A 27,953-nucleotide genomic window follows, 5' to 3' on the forward strand; every position below is an offset into this window, starting at 1 on the left:
AGTCATTAGTCACTGTGGAATGTGAGATTCTCTCAAATGAGGTTTCATTGTGACACCATCACAATTTCACCTTTCCATAGCTGAAATAATTTGAGGCATCCATATAATAACCAACACTAGAGATGTGTAAATAATCTGTCACAGGCCGTCAGTGATTAGAATTGTTTGTCTAAAAATGTCCTTAGGTCAGCTGGCAGGATGCTGTTCATCTAACCTCTTCCCATTCTGGTTTTGTTTTGTTTTGTTTTTTTTCCATTTGCTGATTTCTCACAGGATGTGAATTTGACTTCAATGTGACAGAGCTATGAAGAACTTTTTACAATTAACCAAGACCATACTGCTTAGTCCATATTTCATTCATCTTTAATTCTTAAGTGAAATCTGTTGATGTTTATAAAAGATATCTTCATGGCATCTAATGATCCCTTGGTTCCTCAAAAGATGACTTCTTAGTCATGGAAACATGTCTTCGTCTTTGTTCTTCATCTTTCTTCCAAGTAGCCCTACTCATAAGAAAAGAGCTGGTTTATTCTAAGAAGAATGAGAGAGATCCTTAGCTATCTAACTTTGCTAATCTCCTGAAATATAAAATATTTGAAAATGTTTCAGCTGATCCCTAACACATTACACCCATGTAGGCAAAAATCACTGACATTGAAAATTAAAATCCTGCACTATTTTAAAATGCATATTTTGTTCACTACACTGATAATGAGTTCTTTTTAAAGGTATCACTGATTCAGGCACAAGTCACTAGCTGTCAAAAAATGGCAGATTGCTCTTCTGATAAAGTGACACAGCATGAAATACATCTTTGAACGTAGGCTCCTATTTAAATTGTGGAGCTCACACCTAAGGAAGCAATACCATTAATTGGAAAATATCTCAAGAAAGATCACCATAGGTTGCAACAATATAGGATTCACTTATGGCTTTTGGATGAAAAGAATAAAAGAAAATAATGTTAATTTTCTCGTCAGTCCATACAAACAATTAAATGTGTTTTTAATGTGGGGAAATACATTTTTTTCTGGTTTAGCTATAGCAGAAAAGCTGCCACTTTGAAACCTTTTCCATTTTATAAGATTCTTCTTTTATAAAGTTCTTTTACTTCAGTTCTAAACCATCATAGTCTTGTATTAAATTGCCTAAAGATAATAATTGCCACTCTTCCAAAAATGCCTTGAGGTCTGCCCTGGTTGGAAGGAGAATGAGGGTGTGTTTTTCTGCTGGAAAGAGAGGGCTGGGTTTCTTTCTACTTGCACAACCTGCTATATGACAAACAGCCTCCTGCTGTAAAGATCTAAATTCAGATTCTTCCCCAGATTACTCGTTTGGGTTTTTGCTTGGTCCTGGAAGAGGAGCATTGAATGTTTTATACTGAAAGTCAAATTTAAGTTGAAGCAAAGACAAATGAAGAGGATGAAAAGCCACACTTCCCCCACGACACCAACTGTATCTATCCTAGAAAGTGGTACAAAGTTAGTGTTGTCGCCAAAGCACTTCATAGCTCCTGTTCATTCATCCCCAAATGCCGTTCATTAGGATTTACCAACTCTAATCTGAAATCAACCTTATTCTCTTGCCAAAGAAGGCTGGACATGTAGAGGTATCTAATGGGAAAATCAATTTTGGTGAGGATAGCTAAATAGCACATCGTTGATATAATTATCATAGTGGCAATACTTCTAAAAATCCACAGATGAATTGAAATAAAGACATTCCCACTAGAGGTACTTAGGTGGCTCAGTCTGTTAAGCATCTGACTTTTGACTTCGGCTCAGGTCACGATCTCACCATTCATGACTTTGAACCCCACGTCAGTCTCTGTGCTGACAGTGATAGCCTGTTTGGAATTCTCTCTCTCTTTCTCCTTTTCTCTCTCTGCCTCTCCCCACTCTCTCAAAATCGATAAATAAACTTGAAAAAATCTTGAAAAAAAAAAGACATTCCCACTATAAGAAAAAAATACAAGTATTCAATGTGCTCTAGTTACAATAGTCTTTACGTTTTGACATTTTAAACTGATCTTCCCTAATTGATGACAGAATCCCCTAGTCCCTTATAAAGACAAAGATTAACCATGGAATGCCCTCCCAATCCTTTCCTCAGAGATTGAAAAGTAATATGAGGAAAATTAGAGTTCATATCTCCTGAGCTTCATCTTGTTGTGAAGATCTGGCCAGCAGCAAACATTCTTTCTCCCCTTACCCCATTCCAGTGCCTCCTGATCCATCAAGGACACAGTCTAAAGTGTCCAGTTCAAGACAAAAAGGAGCTCAAAACATGTATTCAGAACCAAGATGAATTTACCGAGTTAGGTTTTTCCAAAGTGAGCAGCTCCCTTTCAATGCATGCAACATTTATCAAATCAGCCTACAAACAATGTCCTATAGATCCTGTAGAGGAAATAAAAAACATTATGCATGTGGAAACTTAGATCTAGCAAGAAAATACCTAAGTATGCAAATATGTGCTATAAACATAGTCAACCTTCAGCTCTCAACTTAACCATTACCTCAGAAATGCTTTCTTATTCCTCTCTCCTTGTTAGTCCTTAGCCCTTCTCCTAGCACACTTTTGCTTGCCTTTATAACACTGGCTGTAATATGCAATTATGTATTTACTTCATATTAATTTGTTTTATATTTGTCTTCCCCCACTTAATTGTATGTTAGAAAGAGGCAAGAATGGCTTTCTCTGGCATTTTTTTCCCTTTTTCTCACTGTTACTCAGAATTTAGCACCAATGCTTAGCACTGTCAAGGGGTGGGTAGAAACGGATGCATGCAAGAACTTGATTCAATAACCAAAAATGAAGTATAAGTAAAGTAGAATTAATTGATCTGGGAAGACTTGGGAAGATTCCATAGCACAAGGAAAATTTAGATTACTAGGATTTCAACATTCAAAAGGAGAGGGGAAGAATGCATCCTCACTGGTTGAGGAAAAAAATGTGAGCAAATACAGAAAAGGAGGAAAGTGCAGGGAATAATTCTGGAGGACTGGGTTAGGTCAGAATATATAATTTATGAGGATGGAAGTAAAAAATAAATCTGAAGGGAAGTTAGGGACTACTTGTGGAGGTTCTGGTTGACATACTAAGAATTTTGGCATGTGACTTTACAAAACTTAGGCATGAAGGGTTTTTTGGTTTTGTTTTGGTTTTGGTTTTTTGTTTTGTTTTGTTTTGTTTTGTTTTTTTGATCCTGTATGTATGTAGCTCCATTTCATCTCAAAAATAGATACAACAATGCTATACCAACTTTAACAAATTGATTCAGGAAATACTATATATGGTTTTTTTCTATTGAAGACGCATTGAAAATTTTTGATACCATTCATGTTGACTACAAAACCAATATAATATTTAAATTTAAACTGATGAGAGATAGAACATAGGGCTGGATTTATGCTGTTTCTTCTTGGTCATTGTTTTCTTCCTCTGACATTTTATGAATAATTAGACTTTAATGAAACATACATCACCCCAAAGGTTGAACAGTCTGCCACCAGCTTCCATGGTTGAGTTCAGATGTCTGTATACTTGAATTAGCATGTGGGAAATGTGTATTTCCTTTGTTGAAATTAATAGTAGCATTCTTTGTCCCATTGGGTCAGGGTCTGCTCCCATCTTGCTTTTAATGAACATCGTTTTTCCCATGGGTCCAGTGTTGGGACAGGCTCCTGTGCCAGGAGGAGACACATGAAAAATTCCTGAATTAAACATAATGGTGCATCAAATTGAGCCTTTCCTATTCCAGGCAATTAGAATGTGTTACTCTGTCCTCCTATCTATCTCTGCTGCCTTCTGTACCCATGGCTTTTTGATCTTTGGATTTGGCCTTTACAATTTGTGACTTTTGTTTCCAGTTTGGTGTTTTACTTCTTGACTATCCTGGCCTTCAAAGTCTATATATGCGTTGAACTGTTTGCTTTCTTAATTACTTCTTTGACCTGATAATAGTGATAAATACAGTAAAGCCCAACAGGGTACTTGATATCTGCCAATTGTTATATGAATATTATGGCACTGAAATAGTCCTTCAAGGTGTGGATCCCTAATTCCCATTTTGGAATGGAAACAGAATTTCTAAAATGATAAATAACTTTGTCTAAGTCACACAACTGGTAGATGGCAGAGATAGAATTTATACCAGTTCTGTCTGCTTCGACATCTATTTTCTTTTCTAACCTACCACATTAACACTAAAATTCCTGCTTCTTAACTCCTGCACATCTAAGCTCTTCATTTCCTACCAGTTTGCTGACTCACAGCCTGGGATAAACCTATAAAGTCCCTTTTTCCAACTATAACTGATTTATGAAACTGGGGAAATGAAATCAGGTTGCAGTTTTTACCTAGTCTGTTGGAAAAACACTGACTATAGAGTCAGAGACATTAATTAGAGTCCACTCTCTTTAGTTTCATATACACTACAAGCCTTTTGGAAAGCTGTTTACCCATTCTGAACACAGATGCCTCAACTACCAAATTAAAGGACTTCACTAGATAATATATATCAAAACCATCAGGCTTTCTCTCTGGGGCATGCACTCCACCCATCTGTGCTGGCACAGAGACAGGCTCTATTTATCCAGTTCTGACCCCCTACCATATATGAAATCATATCTTCCTTGTGCTTTCTTGACCAGGCAACAGTTGTCACTCTTTTTTTTTAAAAGGATAGAGTGTCCCCTTCATGAGAGAACCCCTGGAAAATCCTTTCAGATTTCAGTACCTGGAAAGGCTTACGTTCTTGTAAGTAATGCTTCATATATTAACTCTACAGATACTATGAACTTTTAAGTCATCAGATTCTTTCCTTGTTTTGGCTGCTAGAAAACTCAAAACCAACTGTTGGCCTGCCTCCAGGAACTATTAAAACTCTTATGGCATGCTTTTGGTATGCTAAATTTCTATCCAATTTCCCTTACTATTTATTATTTACTTTTGTTTTGATTGCTACAACTATTCATTTGTTCTCCTTATCCTGTATATGGTCTTTATTGCTGTAAGTACCTTTGAAAATATTTTTGAATTAGAGAGTGGGGCAGAAATGTATACTACTGATTGAATAGTAGATAGGTGCAATAGGTAGACTCACAAATAAACCAATAAATAACTATAGTATACCAGGACTTTCTTTTCTGCAGTTACTGACCAAACAGTACATTTTAGTTTTAACATGCTTGGGTCTTGATTATTCCATAAAAGCTTATACAAGTATCGAAAAGCGACATTGCCTTTAGCAAACTGAAAACACCTTCAATAGTAGAATCATTAAAAATTATTACACCACAGAATAAAATCTGTCCGATTTTCATTAGGACTTTGTGTAAGACAAAAAGTGATGTGTCAATTTTACCTGGAAAGTAAATCCTCTGTGTTTTTGTTGATGCCAGCCAAACTGAAAGGAATCATAGCACGGTCAAATCAATCAAACAATTAGCCCTTAGTGGGATTATGATTCAACAGTACGTACACACCCATATATAAAAGACCACTTTGTTAAGAATGGGGACACCACAGCCTTATAGGAATAATCCATTTGGATTTATAAAAGTCTTGATCCAGCTTAGAACTCTGAATCTCATAGAATCAAACTTCTTAGATGCTTTTCCTCACCCTCCTCTAAAGCAAATCAAAACACTCCTATTTCCATCTGGATTAGAAAAAAAATAACAGCCTTTTCATTAGGTTTGGTGTTTAAAGAACTAACTAGTAAGAAAACATTGAGTGTGATGCAACTGGTACTGAATTTGAAACCTGCAGAAATTCCTCTAAACTTTTATTTTACTCAAAGCATGTTTATTGATCAACTACCATATGCCAGGCCCTGTGCTAGATACTGAGAATACAGTGATAAATAAGACAGAGTATCTGTCCTCTTGGATCTTACATTCTACTAAAGTGAAATGGTAAGAGTGCAGTGCAATACAGACAACACGGGGGGGGGGGGGGTGCTAATAAAATAAAATAACTGTAGGTATTAATAAAAATTAAAAAAAATAGAATGGAACAATAAGATTACATTAGTATATAATTAAGGAAACAGGCTATTCAAAACAAAGGTAATGAATTAGTGGAAGAGCTGAAGAATCAAATAGGGTGGTGAGATTTCCAGAGACTAGCAAAAGCAGAACATCATTACCACTCCTAGGCTGGAGGGACAAAGACAGTAAGTCAAATTAACCACATTCTAAATACTGTGGTCACCTGGAAGAAGCTGAAGTCACACTGCACATGAAGGAGTGAGCGGGAGCCACAGAGAAAAAAAATAGGCATCGCTGGAGACACCACTCCAGTCAGAGGGGCAGGGAAATTCCTTCCATCTCTGCATCAGTGCCATCCATTGATCAAATGTACCAGGAAGCCAGCTGACATGCCAGCCTGGAAAATACCACCTGCAGTAGTCAGCACCACAGTCCAGTAGTCTGGTGGGAAATGGGCAAGGAGGGGATTTGAAGTCAAACAAGATTAGGCTTGCACAAGAATAGAGAGTGACCAGGGATGGTCAGATTAGGACGTGGGATGGGATGGGATAGTTGGGATGGTCAGATTAGGACGTGACATTTGAGCAGGGACCTGGAGATGTGAAGGACAAAGCCATAGGGAGATCTGAGAACAGCATTCCAGGCAGAGTAACAGCAAGTTCAAGTCCCTGAGAGAGGAAAAGACCTTGTCAAGCCTGAGCAAAGACATGAAGATGACATGCGAGGGGGTGATAGGAGATGTAATCAGACACCTGGTTGGAAACAGCTCATTGTAAGGCCTTGGGGAGTCACAGGAGAGTTTAGGTTTTATTGTACTGAGTAAAGAAATGTTGACTTGTCTTCTCTATTTGCAAAATAGGCACTGTGGAAACTGAGCATAATACTGCTTAAAACTCGCCTGCCAATCTTAGGGAAAAATGGCTCAACTCTGATCTTTTAGGGGCAATAATAAGACCTGGAGCAAAATTCTCCAGCTATGCTCCTTGGTTACATCTCCTCAACCTTTGCCTACAAGTCTCCTCATCATCGCCAACAATGCACACATATTCAAATTAATTGGAGGAGATTTGTGAGGAAGCACCCAGAGAGAATGCATCCTTAACTATCACACTCTTCATCCTATGTAATGTAAGGAAAGTTTCAGTAAACTTCAAGCTGCCGACTTAGCTGCTGATAAACATTCTGGCATCCTCGTTTTCTCCTGATTCTTTCTAAGCACCATAGTTAGGAAATTTCTATACCTTGGTTTATTACTTTGTTGTTCTTTATTTTTTTTAATGGTGTTTTTTTTTAAAGTAAGTTATTAACGAGAAATTTGAACTGTATGGAGACGGTCTTTTGTCACATATAATATTGCCATTCGGTTGTTAATGACTTTAGGCACTATAATTTTTTTTTAATGTTTATTTTTGAGAGACAAAGCACAAGTGAGGGAGAGGCAGACAGAGAGAGGGGCAAAGGATCAAAGTGGGCTCCAAGCTGTCAGCATAGAGACTGACCCAGGGCTCAAACTCATGAACTGTGAGACCATGACCTGGGCCAAAGTCCAATGCTTAACTGAGCTACTCAGGCACCCCAGGCACTATGAATTTATATAGTATAGATTCATTTTCTTCATGATCTTCTACTTATTAACCAAAGTTTATTTAAATCAATTAGTAATTATGGAAAACATTTTCTCTCTTTTTTTAATGTTTATTTATTTTTGAGAGAGAGAAAGCGCACAATTGCACCAGCAGGGGTGGGGCAAAGAGAGAAGAAGAGAGAGAATCCCAAGCAGGCTTTGTGCTATTAGCACACAGCCCAACAGGGAACCTGATCTCATGAACTGTGAAATCATGACCTGCTGGATGCTTAACCAACTGAGCCACCCAGGCACCCCACATTTTTTGAATGTTTATTTATTTTGAGAGAGAGAGAGAGAGAGAGAGCAAGCACAAGCAGGGGAGGGGCAGAGAGAGAGAGGAAGAGAGAGAGAATCCCAAGTGGGTCCCACACTGTCAGTGCAGAGCCCAACATGAGGCTCAATCCCATGAACGGTAAGATCATGACTTGAGCCAAAATCAGCAGTCAGATGCTTCACCACCTGAGTCATCCAGGCACCCTGGAAAACATTTTCTCTCTAAAAATTTATGAAGAACACAAAACAAATGACAAAAACCCAAAAAAGTGTTTTAATAAAAATAATTTTTGTGGAGCATTAATGATAAATTACATTAAGGTAAATCAGATATTCATTTGTTCAGGTTATTAATTCTTAAGTACCTGCCACATGCCAAGCATCATGGCAAGTATTGAGGACACAATTGGGATATGGTCTTAGGCACAGTACTTGACCTCCTAGAGACTTATGATTAATGACCACATCATTGTACTTCCTGTGGCACTTCCTTTGCACACAGGAGGCACTAAATAGCTATAGGCCAACTGAATGAACAAGTGACTCTGTTTCATGTATTAATGTCATCAGAATGAATCAACTTCCATTAGTTAACTTCCAATAGCCAGATGAGTACATGTCAGAATACCAAACAGGTTAAACAGAAAACTGACTTCATTCAGTTAGGGTATAACTGTAAACGTTCAGAACTGAAATGGTATATTTCAGTTGTATATTACTGAATGGTATATTCAGTTGTATATTACTGAAAATTGAATATGGAAACATCTAAAATTTATACAGCCAAGTAAAGTTTTGGAAAAGAAAAAGAAAAGAAATGCCTAAACTGACATTCCCAGTAAGAAGGAAAGATTCACAATGACTGGGGCAAAGTAGTACAGCTGATAACCCAATAACCCAGTATTTGCTGCCTCTCTTATATAAAATATTGGTGTTTTAAATTGTGTGATATAATGTGGAAGCAAATTAGCATAACATATAAAACAGAAAGGAGAATGTCAGTTGTTTCCAACATGTCTCTGGAAAATTATACTCAAAGTTCACATAATGGGAGCATATAAGATGTATGAATACGTGAAAGATCAATGTTCCCTATATAATAATACAATTTTTCCTCATTTGCCCCATTCTTATAGTCTTTCATATCTGTAAAAATTATCTAACATGATATATTGACAGGCATGTGGTCAGAGATAAAGTGAAAATCTATTGTATGAATAGGAAGTTAATTAACCTAACAGTAATGATTACTATAACAAACTCTGAACGTCTTGGAACCTGAAATTCTCTAAATGTTTGGTGATGTAAATTTTAAGAGCATTAAATGTTTCAAAGAACCAAGTCAGGATCAATGAAAGAATAACCAAATGAATAGGACTATGTGTCAGCCTTGTGCTAGACACTAGCGAATATTATGTAGAAATAATACCTAAAGAAAAATGATGAAGAATTCAACCTCTATCATTTCACATAGTTTAAAATATAAGCTGAAAATAATTTTGTCAACTCACAAGAGAGAAATATTCTACCAAATGTGGCCAAAGATCTGCTTTTCTAAGGAAATAAAAGGAGTTCATTGTATCCAGATTTAGAATAAATCTGTTCCTGCAAGCAGAGGCATCTGTTGTTACTAGTATTTTTGTGTGTATATGAATATGAACTGAAAATGAATTTTACTTTCATAAGCTTCTTTTTACATCTAATTTTTAAATTCAAAAGTTCTGGAGAGATTTAAAGGGCAGTAGTCTTTCCCAAACTCTAAAGGGTGTGGGATGTATTTTTAACTAGAAAGAAGAATGCTGGGAAACAATATTTTTCTTTAGCCCAGTGACTCCGAGTTTTTAAAAAAGTGATATAATAGCCTTGTATTTGTGAAAAACCAAAGACCACTACAGCTTTTTGGTAACAGGAATAAACCAAGAAAATCTGAAGCATCCTCAGGCCTAGCACAATGGAATGGGGTCGTGAATCAGAAGATCATGGAATATATTTCTTCCTTTAAAATAAAATAAGCACATACCCAAAGAAAATGGCTGCTGTGATGGTCGATTACCCCAGCTGAAGTCCAGGCTTTTGACCTGGGTTTAGCTTTCCCCATGTATCAGTATGAAGATTTGCCTGCATTCTGCCAGGTACCATCTCCACAGCTGAATTTTTCGCAGAGAAAAATGCTGATACTGGAGGTGGTCAGAACCGGGCTCCAGGCCCAGCTCTACTCTTCCTCAGCTGTATGACCTTGGGTAAGTGGTTTACCTTTGAAACCTTGTCAGTTTCCTGGGAGGCTGAGGAGTGTAGGAGATAAAGCTTATCTCTCCACTACTGAGGGGTGTTTTTTCCAGGTCTGGAGACCCTCCTTGGCCTCTCTCCATGTTCTATTTACCTTGTTCTGCCTCTGGGGCAAAACTTCTCTGATTAGTAAATTTGAATGAATAAGTACTCACACAGTTCTAAGAAGCAAGCATAGCCACCAAAATCACAGGAAACAAAGATATATTCTGCTTTTCTCTGCCTTAAATCTTACCTGGGAGGCCTGTCCCAGTTCAACATTGTCATGATTGGTGGAGGACTTACAGCCACATCTTCCAAGGTGGCTTCTTCTTACAATCAAGGTGATACTTACCCTCTACTTCTCTCAGTTTTCTTATTTCTCAACAAGTTTAGAAGCCTGGTGGGGAAGAGGAGTGCTATTCACCAGGTGCCCCTTTGGAGATCCCCATATTCATTGTTGTTACTACTGTCACTGCTCATTCACTGATTTGGGAAAAGGGGAAATGGTTAAAACTCTTGAGTATTCTCCATCAGCATTCCTCAGGATTTCATTAATATCTATTGGATAAATTATAAAATATTGAAACCACATGGAACTTTTAAGGGCCATCTAATCTAATGCCATTTTTTGTACAAAAAGAGACAGTAGTTCTTAAATGCATCCCAGTCCTGCAGCCAGCCAGCGGCAGGACATCCTTCTTACCACTCCTTACTGTACCCCTGCACTAAGTGAGTCACTCATTCTGTTTTATTTTTGTCCTCTTTTTTAACTAATGAGGTTTTTTTCCTCAATTCAGAGTTGGGGTTTTTGGAGAGACACCGAGAACCTCAGAAATAAAGGGGTGGGGCACAGGGAGAACTAGGAAGAAGCTTACATCACTCAATTTGACTGAGGACAGGAAGTACCATATTTAATATTAGTTTGTCCTAGTTTTTCAAAGCAAGCCAAAGATTTGCAAGCCTGGTGGTTCACAGTGTAGTGCAGCAGCCCTGGCAGCAACCGGAGTCTTGTTAGGAAGGCAAATTCCTGGCCCCACCCCCAACCTACTGGATTAGCCTGCCAGAGCTGCCATAACCAATGAGCACAGACAGGGTGGCTTGACCAACAAGAATTTACTGTCTCACAGTTTTGGAGGCTAAAAGTTTCAGATTAGGGTGCTCACAAATTTGGTTTCTCCAGAGGTCCCTCGCTGTCTGACTTGTAGATAGCCACCTTTCTGCTTTGTCTTCACATGGCCTTTCCTACATGTGAGCATACCTGGAGCATCTTCCTCTTCTTATAGAGAGGATCAGTCATGTTAGAGGCCCCCCCTTTATGGCCTCATTTCATCTTAGTCACCTCTTTAACTCCTCTAGCTCCAAATATAGTCACAGTCTAAGGTACTGGGGTTAGAGCGTCAATATATATAAATTTGGAGGAGACACAATTCAGTCCATAACACCTGTTGAGTTAAAAAATGCAATGGTTGGGACCCAGCAATCTGTGTATTATTAAGTCCCTCAGGCGATTTTCATGCCAGTTAAAGTTTGCACGGATTAATCTAGGTCTAAAAGACATCAGGACCAGTGTCGTTTTGGCACACACGAGCAAGTGAAAGAAATGGAGCTAACTGGCAAGGGCCTGGCCACCAAAGGCATGACTGTGAGTATGCATTCAATACTGTGTGAGTGCTAGATGCACGTGCAGTAGCGAGCAGATTCACCTCCCCAGTATTCTTGCCAGCTGGCCTTGGGAAGTGGACTGAACCTCTTGGATTGAGTGACCACCCTAATTGGATTCTTAGATAATCCTGGAAGTGGTGGGATCTCCAAAGAGAACAGATGCTCTATTTCAACACCTTGATGCCCACCTTCAAATGCAAATAGAAAGCAGAAGAGGTCATAAATTATTTACATCATTATTGAGATTAAATCTGAAAGGAAAGATTACTGTGTTTTCTGCATGAGGGAGGAAGGGGTTAAAGAGAAGGACAGACTTTAGGATTTAAACTCCTGGCTGGAGCTCAGAATCACCTGAGCAGATTGGCAATAAATGGATTTCTCAGTCCCACTCGTGACCGAATCAGACCTTCCAAAGACAGGGCTCAAGATGAAGACTGAAGCGTGGTTTTCTGGATAAGTGGGAAGTTGGAATAACATACAGAGTTAATTGAACTAGTAGTTCATCATTATTAAGCAACAGGGATACAAAAATAGCACTCACACTTTTTGTCACATGTTTTATAGGAACTGGAAAAAGAAGAGAACGATGTGAGAGAAGCTTATCACAAATAATTCCAGATTAGAATTTAGATAGTATGAAATGATAACACCGATCTAGGAAATGGATTCAAAACTATTTCTCCTCTCTTTTTCCTTACCCTACTGCAAGCTTTCTGCATGAAGCTGTCAGCACCTTGACCCATTCACCACACACAGGTATACCACTCTCTGGCATGACGCCACACCCGTTTTGAAAATCTTACTTTCCATTGCTCTTTAATCTTAATATGAATTACCCAAGAATAAACTATCTTTTGGTGCACCTGGGTGGCTCAGTCAGCTGAGTATCCAACCCTTGATTTCATCTCAGGTCATGATCCCAGGGTCATGGGATAGAGCCGGCATCAGTCTCAATGCTGAGCATGGAGCCAGCTTGAAATTCTTTCTCTCTCTCTCTCTCTCTCTCTCTCTCTCTCTCTCTCTGTGTGTGTGTGTGTTTGTGTGTGTGTATGTGTGTGTCTGCTTCTCTCCTCTGCTCATACATGCTCTTTCCCTCTCTCTACAAAATAAAAAACAAAATAAAAAAGAATAAGGTATCTTTTGTCAAAATTCACATTGAACTTTAAAGAACTATTTCTTCAGAGGGTAATGAGCTAAACAGTCACTTGTGACAGTTATAAAAGAGATTCTGAAAATCCACTCAACTTCTTATGCTCCCCTCCCCCAAATCTGAAATAAATTTGGCTAATTTCAAACAAATTAAGCAAAATAATTCCCTTTTGCAATTTTGGGATGATTTGTTATAGTATCTTCTTGTCGTGTGTCTGTTTCTAAAAACTCCATTTCCCTGTATACCAAAATTAGCTTACTTTTATATAAAGGTCTTGCTTCCTTTATTTATTTTCTAGATCCCACCTCCTTGCTTTTTCAAAATTAGATTCTGGATGTATGCAAAATAGGATTATGTGTTTTATCTTCCTAACTTCAACAGAGATGACTAGAAACTCTTACATGGCAGGGTGCCTGGGTAGCTCAGTCGGTTAAGCATCCAACTTTGGCTCCAGTCATCATCTCATAATTTGTAAACTCTTACATGGCTACTTATTCTACCTCTAATACAGGCCCCAAAAATCAACTGTGCATAAATCAGGACAGGTTTGTGTGATGCATGTAATAAGTTGTGGCAAGATCCTTGCAGAGGTTTTGATTAAAGCACAAACTAAAGACAATATTGCCTTGTTTATTCCAAACAGCCTCCTATTATCAAAGCTTTTTTGTTAGTTTGTTTTTACTTTTGTCCTTCTTTTTGCAACCTTTTCTGTTTCCCACCATATCTGACTATTTGAACTATAATTTCTAGAAGGTCATCAGTGATCACTCATTGGTATAACTGTCACATTCATCTGTGAATTCAACTGTGTGGCAGTTGGTAATCTCAATTATGTGATATAGTTCCCATAATATCATAAAAAGATTGCCTTTAAATAACTCTCTTCCATCTGCCTTAGATACCAATGGTGAAGAGGCTCCAAATTAATTGAGAGTTGTGGTTAAGAATGTTAATTAACTTGTTTATATCATACTTGTTTCCCAAACCTGAATGTGAAAACAAAATACAGTATAATTATTCTTTAGAATCTACCCCTGTGTCTCCATATAAATTTTGCACCTGCCTCAGATCTTTCTCTGGAGCTTTAAGATCTGTCAGCAACATTACACAACTACCTGTTAGAATTTAAAGAACCAATGGAACCATTCTGTGTGATTCCTGTGGTTTGTCTGAACACAGCTCTTCTCTTCCTGAAAGCACTAAGACAAACAGGTTTATAAGATAAAATGTAGTATTTGCATACAGTTCCCATTGATATATGGTCCCATCATTTACGAGTTGTTTTGCAGACTAAGGAACATAATAGGTACAGGGGTTATGAGGGAGATACTCTCTTCAAACCTCAAGGAGCTTCCTGTACAAAATGAAAAAAGTGTAGTGTCACAACACAATTTGTTCCTCTGAACGCCAATTTTCAGCAAGAGGTTATACAGGAAAAGGGTGAAATAAACATGGAACCTGTCTTCCAGGAGTTCACAGTCAAATAGGAGAGAGGAGGCAAAAAGGAAAAGGAAGCTGAAAATGACAAGTATTTTCAGTGAGGCATAAAATGCACTAGGATTGAAAGGAAGATAGCAATATGATCAGGAATGCTCAGAGCTGAGCTTATGCTATTTTAACAAACAGTAATTATAAAAGGCTCTCAGAAATTTCTTTTTAGGAGAAGGATTCACAGACAAAAACTCTTCCAATGGATATTAAAATTATTTTTCAATGTGTATCACGATAACAGGATACAGTGTACTTGATGGCTTATGCTAAATAGAAACACATTTGCATAGCATCTGATCTGCAGTTTTTTCAAATGTTTTTGTTGGAAGTTAACAGAAGCCTTCCAGGTGTCAGTGTTTTTGCTGAGAGACATTTTCCATTCCCACATCTCTGCACAGAATGAGCGTGACATTATATGCTAAAAGGACACTGTCAAATTTTAGTCTAAAAAGAATCCATATGATCTGTCAGATAATTTTTAACTCCAGATACAACTTCCATCAGCAAATGTAACATGAAAAATAAATATGCAGGTGGCTCTTAGGGTCCATGTGTTGAGCATTTAGAAAAATTAATCTTCTAGAGAGTTCTGTATTAGTGCTCTTCTGTGGCAAAACCATGCACATGGCACTCTAAAATATTCAATGTGATCTCTTTCTAGAGGACAGAATTTAGTTAGTAATTAAATCACAGGATGAAAAAGAGAGAGAGATTACATGGTACAACCAAATGCTCTAATGTAATTCGTGTTTCATACCTTACATTTTTGATCTTATACATCTATAAATTTTATTTTGTCAGTTTTTCACTTTATCCAACAAGACTTCACATCCTTTAAAGGTTAGTATTGAATTGTCTTTGATTTCTCTACTGAAAGAAGGTCTTCTTCCCCATCCTTGTTACCTATCTAACTCCTACTTAGGACTAAACAAAAATGAACCCCAGAGGGACACAGGGTCAATATTAAGTATTTTATGAGCAAAAGATGGATGCAGGCTATCATCTAAAGAACAGACTTGTATATTAAAAGCTGCTCATTAAAAGCTAATCAGCTAATTAGCTAATTAAATGGTAATCACTCTCAATACACCAAAAGCCTGTTAACAAAGAAATTCAAATCTGTCATCCTGGGAGGTACTCAAAATTAGAAGCAGGAAAAACACACAGGTATCGGGAGATAAGAAGGAAAGTTCAGACCCAGGGCAGCTAAATGCATCCTGCTGAGTCCTTCCACCTCGCCCAGCACTGTTTTCCATGAGTTACCAGAATGTTTAGCTGCTTTCACTCGTGACATCACAAAGGTGTCATTCTACCTCGGACCCACCTCATCCTTTAAGGCTTTACTCAGAATCTACCTCCACCCCGCTTCCTTACTTTACATTTCCGATAATCTTCCAACTTCCTGTGCCATTTTCAGATCTATTCTCCACAATTGAAATGACTGTCTGATCACTTGTACTGTTAGGTAAACTGAAACAATAGTTTATAAAAAGAACAACAGTTTATAAATAAAAGAAGAAGAAAACCAGACTCAAAAAAAACCTAGGCAAGGCTGGGGCAGAAAATAAAAGTTAGGCAAGTGAATGGGTCAGCCCCAGTAAAATTCAGATTATAAGGTGGAGCCTGGAACTAATGAAGCCTTCCACAAAGGAAGCATTTTCTAAGTACCTACACCAAAAGATAAGGTCAAAGCTAAAGTCAAAGTGGTAGTTCACAACCACTTATTAGACAAGGCCAAGAGGGCAGTAAAGTAGTGAATATTACAGCAGGCAGCAGACTTGGAATCCAGAGAGATTCTAAGAAGCCAATTTTCAGGTGTGTTGTGAAGGATAAATGATAGTGTGTGTCTAAGTAGTTCCCCATTCTTTTCCCCAACAGTCCATTCTTTGTGATCTCGCCCAAGAATCTTGACAATATGACCTCATGTGGAATCTTTAAAGAGATCTATTTAAAGCAAGTCACGCCTGATTTGAGGACATGGAAAGACCCATAATCTTGCCATACCCATGATGGGGAAGTGGGCCCCTAAAAGCAGGGATCATAGCAGAGCACTTTGATTTTTCTGCTTCTTATTCCTAAACCCAATGTAGAAAAAAGAAATGTGGAAAAACGTAGGATTTTGCCACATATTTAAAGGTAGGTTATTTTTAAATGTACTATTAAGGTATCATTGGACACACTGTTTATAAAAGAATTAACATCTCCAGTTTTTTCAATTCTGTGTTCTTATGCCCTTCCTATGCTTTGCAGTGTTTGATTGCCTTTATTGAGCTCGATAGGTGCTGCCCTACCACGACCCCCTGCAGAGTTATCACATAACAATTTTTGAAGAATTAAGTAAATTATAAAAGTATGTTTCACATATTCCACACTTATCCCCTACCTGCAGCCACTGGCTGGCATTTCTTTCTGCTTTGAAATAGCAATTTCTGATCCCCAGAGGCTTATCAGAGTGAAACACACTTTCCTCATTCGTGTATCCAGAGGGCTAAATCAGCAATACCTGGCCTTTTTTTTTTTTTTTTAAAGAAAGTTGTTGAAATTCCTCCAATACCCTATAAAAGTATTAATGGTTATATAAAAGTAAAATAACATTGAATTTGAACTTTCGATTGCCTTTTAGTGAATTAGATAGACAAAATGTTTAACCACAAAAACATAATGCACATAAAAAATAAAATTAATGAGTGAATTAAAACTGTGAACACATAAATGAATAAAACCATAAACTTGGTCAATACTAAAGGGAGAGGAGAACACAAACCATGTTCATCTTTCAGGAGGTAAACCTCCACAACTAGGTTCACTACAAAGTCTCCTAACAGACCCTTGATACTACAAGTTATTGTCCTTTTTCTTTCTTTTAATGATACAATAGCACAAGTTATTGAGCTGGATATGTGGGCACAAAGCCAAAGAGGACATTAGCCAGCCTCCCTTTCAGCTACATGTGGTCAAATACTGAGCTTTGGCCAATGAGATAGGCCTCTAAGTAGTATACGGCAAATCTTTAAACGTTTGGTGACCTTAAACCTTTGGTGCCCTTTCTCCATTCCTACAAGTTGGAATATAATCATGCTAGAGGCCACCATGTAAATAAGGACAAGGACAACTGACACAACTGACCTTAAGTAAAACACCTCAGCTACTACTATAATTATGGGGCACCCTGTGGCTCAGTCATTTAAGTGTTGGACTCTTGATTTTGGCTGAGGTCACAGTCTCCTGGGTTGGTAAGATAGAGCCCTATGTGGGGCTCTGCACTGACAGTGGGTAACCTGCTTGGGATTCTCTCCCTCCCTTCCTCTCTGCCCCTCCCCACACCTGTGCACTCCCTTGTGCACATGCTCACTCTGTCTCAAAATAAATAAACATTTACAAATAAATAAATACCACAATTATTACATTGTAATATATGTATTAAAACCACTATTTCTTACATGATAATATTAAAATTTTGTTCTACCTTTTGGAAAATACATATTAAGGAAAGGAAAGGAAAGAAGCTCAGAGAGACAGAGAAAGGGAAGGAAAGAGCTTGGCTCAACCTCTGAAAGGCCCTGACCTGGCTTTAGCTCTCAGCTGCCCACCAGGATTTCATCCCCCGCACATTCCTATGTGTCCTAATGAAGTTTGTGGTTTCAAAGGAGTGAAGTAGAACTAACAAGTAAATGGACAATACTGAGAAGACTGGCCAGAGAGATACAGAGGTGGGAGATTTCTTTCAAATGGAAAAAAGGTCAGAGGAGGACATGACATTTAAGTTGGCTTCAGAATATATTTTGTGTAAACTGAATAATGTGAACATAAGAGAAAGGGACAACATGGAAAAGCATGGGGAAAGAAGAAGAGAAGAAGAAAGTCATTTCTTCAATGACTTCAATAAAGAAAACACCGTGCTCTGTGAACAGACAAGGCCACTTCTTCATAGCCCTCTACTGTCTCATATATTCCACATATAACACCATTCTATTTCTGGAGATTCATTTTTGGGGAACTAAGCAAAACCCTCAATAGAGTAATATATTAGGTCTGTGTCAGTTGTGAGAAACTCTTTATCAGTTGCCTTGTGTGACTGAGAAGGGAGGGAATAGACAGAACAAGCAGGCGAGTGTTGATGGTGCAGTGCAGGAAAGGCCCCTAGGGGTGGTTCTGTGGGCAAGGATGGACTTGGTGATGATTGGATAGAGCTTAAGGTGGGCCACACAGACTGGCCACGACATACACACAGCAGAGACTATGATAAATCAAATGCCTAAATTTGCCTATATTGCTACTTTTCCCAGAGCCATCGTAGAAAGAAAGCAAATAATAAAAAAAAGGGAATTGTGATTGCTCAGTACCTAAACGTAAGAAGAAGGCAAGGACTTTGTCTAATTTGTCTCTGCTTTATCCCAGAGCCTACAACAGTGACTGGCACTCAAATATCCTGGGGGTGTGTATAAACACATGCCTACCCTGTGTCAGCCCTGTGCTTGGTACTTTACCTACATTAGCTCATGTACGTCTCACCCATAAACACGGATGAGGAAATTGAGGTACACAGAGAATAAGAGTCTTGCCCGAGGTCATCCAGCCAGTGAATGGCAGTGCCAGAATTCAAATCCTAGTCTCATTGAGTAAGGCCAGTGCTATTATCTACTGTGAAACACTTCTTCACCAGACAGGAAACCAGACTGTGACTATAGCACACAATAATCTCAGTTTGGCACAACTCCCCCTGATGATAGCATCATCAGATGCGAACTGGAAGAACCAGTTTTAAGGAAGGGTGAGGGGGTGTGGAATATACAGTGAAGCTGAACAATCAGGCTGACTGTATTTTATGGTCTCTGATTTGGTTCACCCAAAGTTGAATTAGGACCTGAATTAGTTCAAAGCACAAACGAGAAGTTATTTTTATTTCTGCCTCTCTCTGGGGTTTAGAATTCTGTAGAGGAAAAACGAAAACTATTCCTTCATTAAGCAGGTGGCATCAAAATCTATCACATCAGTGTTGAAAAGCACCAGGTAATTTCTTAGTTTCAGAGACTTCAATTTGCCACTAGTGAAATTCCAAGAAGGCTGCAATAACCTCAGAAATTACTCAGTTACTCAGAAATATTTTGGTGGTTCTTTGGCTGACTTAAACCAAATTATTTCTATATCTAATAATTTCTACTAATCATCCTGAGCTCAAAGACATATACTTTCCTCCAAGACACTACAAGATAATAAATGGTAGAAGAATGATAAGATAGCATGAATAAGTGAGAGGAAATGTATGTTAAACAGGACCCTTCATTTTGTATTCATCACTAATGGATGCTGGCAGGTGACATTGTGCATGCAGACTACTAAGTCGGCTGCTGACTGTTTCTACTGAACACCAGAGAAGTGTGATGCAACAGACACTAAACTGACCGCCAGCCTTGTATTAGCTAGTAAAGAACGGAAATGAGTCATCCATGTTCACCCACACTCTTGAAACGAAACCTGAAAGGGAAAAAGTCTCATACAAAAATCCAGCTCCATCTTGTTTTTTGCCCTGCCCGCATCTGCTAGAACAGTCCCTGACCTGAAGGTTTATGGCACAGATGTTTAATAAATATTTATGGAATGAATAAATAAACGAATGTTTTCCCATTATTCCCTCAATCTAGGAATATTCAGGATGGCAAGAACAAGAGAACAATGCTGTTGACCCACAGAACTCTTGAGTTTGTTGAGATTGCAGATAGACTTGTATCAAGATCCACTTAGACATCTAATAGGCATTGTTAATTCGTCATATCCAAAACATAACTTCTAATTTCCTCCCCTATAAATTGGTTTCCCCCAATCTTCTCTCAGTAAATATGCTTCCGTCTAGCCAGCTGCTTGGGGCAAAATCCTAGAAGTGATATTTGATTCCTCTCTTCCCCTCATTCCTGATACTCAAACCCTTAGTGAGTAAACTCTGCTTCCAAACTTTATCATGAATCTAATCGCTTTACCACCTCCACTAAGACCACCCTTTGTCAAACATCTGGACTACTGCGATAGCCTCTCATTTGTTCCCCACTTCCAAATTCATCCTTGTGCAATTTAATCTTCATCTAGTTCTGTAGCAGGTAATTTCTTAATTTCAGAAACTGATCATTTTAATAGTAAATATTATTTCACTCTGCTTATAACTCTCCAATGCCTCGTGTTGTACTTTGAACAGGAGTCTAATTTCCCATCGCTTCCAGGCCATGTGTGGTCAGGTCTCCTCACTATCTCTCTGACTTCCTCATCTACCACACTGCCCCTTCCACCCTTGCCATGCTGGCTTGCTTGCTTCTTTTTGAACATTTACATTGTAAGGCCTTCCAATAGTTGTTTCTCTGTATGGAATGCCCTTCCTCCAGATCTTCACGTGGCTAGTTCATATCCTCATCTGGGAAGTCTTTCAGGAGTGGAATTGACCCTTAGGACAATACCCGCACATCAGGTATATTCTGTCAAGCCATCCTGTTTTATTTTTTCCACAGAAATTAAAACTCTCTGAAAATATGTTATGAATATAATAAAACCTTGGATTGTGGGTAACTTGTTCTGCAGGTATTCTTCAAGATGAGCAAAGATTTATAATAAATTTTCACTTGATAAATGAGCAATGCCTCACAACACAACTAGTATGTGATGCAGAACATCACATGATCACCAGTGAGCCACTGGTGATGTGAAATTCACTTTGATGTACAAGTGCTTTGGATTAAAAGCATGTTTCTGGAATGAATTCTGCCTGCAAACCAAGGTTTTATTGTATATGCTCCCTTGACTAATGTATGTCTCCCACCTAGGAAGTAATTTGATAAAAAGTAGGGATCATATGAGCCTTGTTCTTCATCATACCTTCCAAACTTCGAAAAATGTTTATTGAATGAATGAATGTTCTCTGGAAGTCTTTGAGGAGTTTTTGTGTCTGTATTTGGTACTTTCGTTGAGTAATTGGTCGATATTTTCTAGGGACTCTGCTAGAAGGATAGAAACTGTGATTGAGACCGAGTCCTTGTATATTGGTTTTAGAGAAGAAGATGATAGCCCTCTCTTCACTTTTAAACTGCCAGTGTATCACAGAGCCAATTCTGACACATCTATATCAAAAATTAATTTCCTCAATTCTGTGTGTATAGCATTCAATTTTTCTTCTAAATATTATCCACATCCAGCATGGCCATTACAGCTAAATGATTCTTTTAATCACACATTTCCCACTGCAACTCTGCCTGCCCCCCAACCTCATTTTTACTTGTAATAATTTCCTAAATGTAAGCCGTTTCGTTTTAAAAGCTGGCAGAAAAAAAGAAATTATTCTTTGCAATGGCAGAGGTATCTCTTGTTACTTAACGAAGTGCTTCTTCAGTAGTTAAGTTCTCATTAGAAAGCTAACTTTCCAGAGTAGTTCAGAGATGCCATTTAGGATGATTTCATGTTACTGAGCCAGTGTGCAGTATCGTGACACCCTGAGGCTACTTGCCCTGCAGTGTCACGAAATGACAACCCTGTCCTAATCATCACTAAATAATATGAACCCATAAGCCTGATCTTCAAAGTCTAAGAGTACAGCCTGCTGCTACACGAGGAGAGATATGTTTTTTTAAATCATTTTTAATGAGTTTTAGCTTATTGCAATAACCAAACCTTCATATTTAAATTAGTTGCATTAGCTGTCACTGCAAACAAAGCTGCATTCATATTTTTAGATTTATTTCACAGTACTCATTTGCCCATCTGTCTATCTACTTATACTATATTACAGTACAATTCTGATAGGATATATTTTTAAAATTTTTTTATTTTATTGAGAGAAAGAGAGAGAAGAGCATGAATGGGCAAGGGGCAGAGAGAGAGAGAGAGAGTCACAAAATCTGAAGCAGATTCCAGGCTCCGAGCTGTCAGCATAGAGCCCAATGCAGGGTTTGAACTCACGAACTGTGAGATCATGACCTGAGCTGAAGTCAGACACTTAACCGACTGAGCCACGCAGGCACCCCAGGATATATATTTTTTTTAATCTCTGTTTTGGAGTGAATGGTAAAACACAAAGTGAAAAGGCGAATAAATAAATTCTAGAGAAAAAAAATCAATCTAGAATTCTAAGAGGTAGACAACCAAAAAATAAATAAGAAAAGTAAGAAGAACAAAAGCTATTCAAGTAATAGTCTTCAATATTTTTGTTTTTTAAACAAAACTTTGTATTATTTTTGTTGAAAACTGCACTGAATGCAAATTTCCACTTTTACATGAAACAAATATGGTGATGCTAAATCACACTGAAAGAAAACACTAAAGCAAACCTGTTTCTGATAGTTAATGTTTAAGTTTGTTTTTTGGTCACAAAAACAGACATGTACCTATACAAAGGCTGAAAATAGGACATTTTTTTTAAGGTAATGATTCACAAAAGACTATAAATTTAACATGTAACTGGTTAATACAACTCTAATAATAATTGTTCAAATAGTCACATCTTATAGCACATCTGAAGTGTTCTTATAAATATTACAGGGAGAAAATAATATTTTCTTAAAGTCTAAAAGAGTGAGTTTGTCCATAGACTAAATGACCATAAAAAGTGTTTCCTGAGACATTAAAAAAAATGCATCGTTATTCTCCGCAAAACTTTTCAATTCAAAACTTTCCACATAATAAAGTAACTGAGGATCTGAAACTGAGAAAATAGATTTGGGAAGAAACTATTTGTGAAACTTGATACTTTTTCTTTCTTTATTTATTTTTTTTCATCGTCCAAGAGTATCACCATACTTACAACAACCTTTCCTGTTCAGCGTGCATTTCAGGTGTTAGAGACACCTCTCCACAGGATCCCATACTGTCTTCAGTGCTATCTCAGTGCTCTGCTTACAACTACCTAACACAGCCCAAGAATTTTTTGTGGTAATTTAATCTTCCTATCAGCAAAGTAGGTCACCAACCCTCATGTATCATAGGATGGGGATTTCCTCTTCATATTTTTATTTTAATGTTTGGAACTCCTTTTGCAACATTCTAGAGCAAGGCGCTCAGGACCTGCTGTGCCCAAGGGACTGACAAAGGAAGAGGATCTATTTATTACTTGTGCAGAGATACAGTCTTTAAAAACAATGTTATTATGGGCTCCCGAGTGGCTCATTCGGTTGAGCATCCAACTCTTAATTTCGGCTCAGGTCATAATCTCACGGTTTATGGGATCGAGCCTGCATCGGGCTTCACTTTGATCATGCAGCCCCCAATTTCATGGTAATGAGACAACTTTTGATCAAAGAAGGGAAATTTACTTTAATGGCTCCCTAAAATGTACTGAGCTTCGATAAAGGTTATTATGAAACATCTCCCTAAACAATGTCTATGAGCATACTCAGTTGAATTTTGTATATACAGATGTTAGGATCTCATGGGATTTATTTCACTTTGAAAAAAACAAATATTGAGACAAGATAATGGCTTGCAATGTCTTAGCATTAATTGATTTTTTTTCTTACAGTTTCTAACCACATCCTCTACCAAACTACTCTCCTGTAGTTTCTGTGTAAGTTTCTTGTAAGTAGCGATGATCTTCAAATATTCAAATATTATTTTTAATGATCTAATAGTTATAAGTTAAAGAAGTATAAAATAACATAAGGTATTAGTAATTATCATTATACTTTGAATAATATTTCCTACTTTATTATGGCTGAATTATGATCTTTAAGAACACAGCCGCAGTTGCTTTTTCCACATGTTCTGTAAGCAAACACCACAAATTATATCTACTGTTAGTGAGTGTACTATCGCCTTTTGACACTGATACCACAAAGATTTATGTGCTAATAATAGTCATTATAACAAACCTATAAAAAGATTGGGAACAATGATTTTTCACCAATCTAAGATTGAATTTGAGCAATTATAATCATTTAATTTTTTAACATGAGAAATTTAAATTTAAATATTTAAAGATAAACTATTTAGTGGAATTAAATGGAAAAATATTTAAAACTAAATATTTAAATGTAAAAGTATCTACAGAAAAATTTAGTGATTACATAATATATTCAGAGTTCAGTGAATAAAGTGGTTAAAGGAGAAACCATTGAGAAATATTCTATCTTGTTATTTTGACACATAGTAGTAAATATTATATTTATTTTTTAAGCATCAACACAAAAGAAAAACTAAAGGAGAAAAATAGAAAGTTTGAACAACCCTAGGCAACTGACTTCCAAAAACATATGTAAGAATATTTTAACAACTCTTCCTAAGGCTATACCTAATTAAAATACAATAAAAAAATTATCCACATAATTCTGGTATTTGTTAAGTCCCACCCTTTTTTGAATAGCCAGTGAATAAAATGTTAGGTTTTGGAGGTTAATAACAGGATATAGCCCATATTTTACATAACCAGACAGAGTCAAAGAAAAAGCAGGCAGCAATAAAATGCTCAGTTCTGACCTGTTAATTCTTCAAAATTTGAACCGGCTAACAACACAAATTGACACATCTCATGAGGAGGTAGTCCTGTTGAAATATAATTACTCTTGAATTTTTGTGAAAAAGAGTGAATGTGAACACTAAAAATTCACAATCTGGTAAATGAAATATATTTGACAATTACTCCCCCTGGGTGAGTATATTGGGCGAAACTCTAACTTCTATGCTTGCCTTAGGCTCCTATTGAGGTCAGATGAGTACAGAATTGGGTTGAATGTTCAAAATCGTAGAAACTGTTCTAAATACCCCAATTAGAAAGGGAGGAAACCTAAATTTTCTGTAAATTGGAGGATTCTATTCTGTATCACTATTACCTGAATTCTTCAATATGACAAGAAGATGAGGAAAACTATTTAATGTTTATATCTATTTTGGAAGGAAGGAAAGAAGGAAAAGAGGGAAGGGGCGGGAAGGGCAGGGAAAGGTAGGAGGGAGGGAAGAAGTTTACATGATTCACAGTTTCCCCATGATATGATTACATTTATCTTGTCATATAGGATAACTATTATCAGAATCTTCATAGTAGGGGCCTGACCTAGGCAACAGTGCTGTCACAAATTAATTTTTGAGGACTTTGTACCACATATTCTATATACACTTCATCAGTGACTTTTCCCTTACCAGTGTTTCTTTTCCTATCAAATAGGTTTCCTCTCAAAAGTTAACTATGATGATAAATAAAATGCTCACTAATATGACTTGATGGTTACTTAGTTATTTGCATTTCACTATTGATCATTTGAAAACTGAAATGACCCACAGATCCAAGGAAGGAAAGTTGTAAATCATTTGTTCCTCATTCACTCCCTGGGGCAGATGCTATCAGTGCCCTGTTCATTGTCCCTCAGTAAACACCATTCTTATACAGACTACAGTTTCTTTCTGCAGCACCTGGCAACCTCTGCCTGAGGGCTTTCTTGGCCACAGAAACATGCTCAGAAGGAAGGTAACAGAGAGTTGATGCCCTCAGCAGCAGCGCTCAGCTAATAAGATTGGGGTTTCTACATCATCTCTCAAAGAAAGCCAGTAGAAGTGACCTCTAGTAGCCCACAGTGGTAACCTGCTCATTAACAGGTTTTTTTGAGAATCCTTTTTGAGATTCCTTTCCCCTTTTTTGTCTTACTTCTCCACTCTTCCATTGGGGCTTCTTGGGATTACCTTTCAAATAAACTACTTGCACTTGCATCTTTCTTATTTTATTTTATTTTATTTTATTTTATTTTATTTTATTTTATTTTAAATGTTTATTTATTTTTGAGAGAGACAGAGACAGAGCATGAGCAGGGGAGGGGCAGAGAGTGAGAGAGACACAGAATCTGAAGCAGGCTTCAGTCTCTGAGCTCTCAGCACAGAGCCTGATGTAGGGCTCAAACTCTTGAACCTTAAGATCATGACCTGAACCGAATCGGACACTTAACCAACTAAGCCACCAGGCTTCCTGAATGCTTATTTTAGAGTCTTTTCCTCTAAAGTAGCTTGGGGAACCCAACCTAAGACATTCATTCATTCTTTATCCAAGAATTTTTATTTAGTATATTCTAGGGGCTAAGAAATGTGACCAACAACAGGAATCAAATATGAATCCTGAGAACAAGTAAGTGAATATTTTCAAGCAGGGAGCTATGCTATGCGCTTCCTCAAATTCACAGCATAAGAGATCACCTTCTGTAATTAGCTTGGCTTATTATTGTTCATCATTTCTTCAGTCAAGATCAGACAATGTAATCTGTGTTCAGGCAATTTTCTTCTTTATCAAGTCATGCTTGGTTTCCTCAGCTCTCTCAGCACCTGTAACACTTCAACCCATTTACTCAATTTGGCCATCTCAATTCTCATTTTCACTCCTACCTCTGCAACATTCTCTTGGCTATTCTTCATGACAAAACACTATGTCACATGACAGTAGCCAAAAAGACTGTGTCCCCATTCTCTTTTCCAAAGCCTCCTTCATTGTCATTCGCTTAGGTACTTTCCCTAATGAGATGAAAGCAATTTCCCAATATTCAGCCATCTTTTTTTTTTTTTAATGTTTATTTTTGAGCCAGGGAGAGGGGCAGAGAGAGAGGGAGACACAGAATCCAAAGCAGGCTCCAGGCTCTGAGCTGTCAGCACAGAACCTGACATGGGGCTTGTGCTCACCAGCTGTGAGATCATCACCTGAGCCACCACTCAACAGACTGAGCCACCCAGGAGCGTTTGTTCAGCCATCGTTAAATATCTTTTCCTAGTTCCAGTGTATCATTCCCATGACGAACTACTGACAAATATATTACATTTAAACTACAAATAGTTCCAAGATAGGTATTATTATATGTATTTCACAGATTAGAAATCTATGGCTTTCTGTCTTGAAAGTTTTGATATTTCCATTTACTCTACCATACTCACCCCATGATCACATACAAAGAATTTAAACACATTTTTCTCACGCTCTTCTTTTTTTTTTTTTTTTTCCCTTCTCATACTCCTCTTAATCCTTTATGAGAGCTCAAAAATGGTCAACACCCAAATGATTCTTCTGGCATTTCAAGAATCATATGCTTATATTTGATTCTCACTGACCTGTTGTTAAGAATATCTTCAAATAAGGTGATGAGTAATAAGCTGTATTCCTTGTGTGTCACTCATTAGTGTTGTGTTGTCCCTGAATTCAGGAGATAATTCCTGCAAACAAAATTTTTCTCGAAAACTACCTTGGAAATTTTCCAAGGACTCATATGCCAGTTAACATCTCTGTTTCTGCCACTGAATATCCTTTAAAATATTTGAACTGTCAGTCTCAGGTGGCAAGGCCACCTCCACCATCAGGCAGTTCATGTGTATCATACTGGTACTGGCGAAATGCTTGTGTAGTAATTTTTTCTTTCAGAAAAACACTATGTTTTTGGATCATATTTTTTCAGGCTATTTATTTTTTGGAGAACCCAAAAAATAGTACATGTGTTAATCTTTCTGCTCGGGTGGGTATCAACCACCATCAGGCCAGTGACACCAAAAGAAAAAG

The 27,953-nt window shown here is 37.6% G+C and overlaps 2 long non-coding RNA genes across 2 annotated transcripts in view; one reads left to right on the forward strand and one right to left on the reverse strand.

Moving 5' to 3' along the window:
- Positions 1-403: 403 nt before the first annotated feature.
- LOC122200979 lies at positions 404-15,875 on the reverse strand. Its single transcript, XR_006194026.1, has 7 exons — positions 15,633-15,875; positions 12,178-12,275; positions 10,418-10,561; positions 5,369-5,410; positions 3,484-3,686; positions 2,314-2,399; positions 404-503 (listed from the first exon to the last, which is right to left on the reverse strand). It is a non-coding gene; the product is annotated as an uncharacterized LOC122200979 (long non-coding RNA).
- A 562-nt stretch (positions 15,876-16,437) lies between these two features.
- Positions 16,438-27,953, forward strand: part of LOC122200990 — a 52,606-nt gene continuing 41,090 nt past the window's right edge. Inside the window, exons 1-2 of the long non-coding RNA XR_006194032.1 lie at positions 16,438-16,603; positions 23,958-24,013. This is a non-coding gene — a long non-coding RNA (uncharacterized LOC122200990). The remainder of the gene's footprint in view (positions 16,604-23,957; positions 24,014-27,953) is intronic.

This window comes from Panthera leo, chromosome A1 (assembly GCF_018350215.1).
Source record: "Panthera leo isolate Ple1 chromosome A1, P.leo_Ple1_pat1.1, whole genome shotgun sequence".
Classification (NCBI taxonomy): domain Eukaryota; kingdom Metazoa; phylum Chordata; class Mammalia; order Carnivora; family Felidae; genus Panthera; species Panthera leo.